At 57.4% G+C, this 730-nt stretch overlaps 1 protein-coding gene across 1 annotated transcript in view; it reads left to right on the top strand.

The window, feature by feature from the left end:
* The window catches only part of SARDH (sarcosine dehydrogenase), a gene marked incomplete at its 5' end in the record, with an annotated part of 24946 nt that overhangs the window by 23085 nt on the left and 1131 nt on the right, over window positions 1-730 (top strand). The window lies entirely within an intron of this gene.

Here is a 730-nt window from a genome sequence, read left to right as displayed (position 1 = left end):
CCCCCTGCCATGCTTCCCCCGTGGCGCAGGCTGGAGGGTGAGGGATGCTGTGGCTTGGTGGCGAGGCTGGTGTCAATGGCTGTCGGTCTGTGGGGCCCTGGCAGTGCCCTCCAGCTCAAGAGTTGCCTCAGATGTTAAATGCAACCAAGTATTTAATTGCAGCAGCAAATTAACTTATGTTATAGGGAGCAATGGCCAATAGGAGCACAGCAGGCTTCTAATTAACCCTGGGAGACTCTTGGGTAGTAAATCAGATGCCCTCATTAAGCAGCGTGCTGTAGGCAGAGACCAGAGAACCTGGGTGGGGACAGAGGGCTGTGGATGACGTCCCCAGGGACCCTCCCTGTTGCAAACCAAGAGCAGTGCATATGCTCATGCTTTCATCCTCTTGCTTGCCTTGACTTATCCTGCATCAGTGCAAGACTCCCAGGTCAAGTGGTTTTGTGTTCCACTTGCCCCACCAGCGCCCAAGGACCACCTTTTCTCCCCATGGTGAATGTTCCCCTCTAAACCTTCCTTTCCTTTCCCATCCTCCTCTGTCCTCCCAGTTACATCTCACTCTCCTGGCCACCCCTGCCTGCCCCAGGCGGCAGGATGGAGGCAGCAGGATTGAGGTGATGGGGGGGGGACAGTCCCCTCCTGCCTCCAGCGAGGCACCGATGCGGCAAAGCGGCGCTGAGTGCATCGCTGCCGGGTGCATCCATCACGTCGCTCTTCCCTGCTTGCAGGG

Source organism: Buceros rhinoceros, unplaced genomic scaffold (genome assembly GCF_000710305.1).
Source record: "Buceros rhinoceros silvestris isolate BGI_N320 unplaced genomic scaffold, ASM71030v1 scaffold1417, whole genome shotgun sequence".
Lineage (NCBI taxonomy): Eukaryota > Metazoa > Chordata > Aves > Bucerotiformes > Bucerotidae > Buceros > Buceros rhinoceros.
This window is presented reverse-complemented; position numbering and strand designations above follow the sequence as displayed.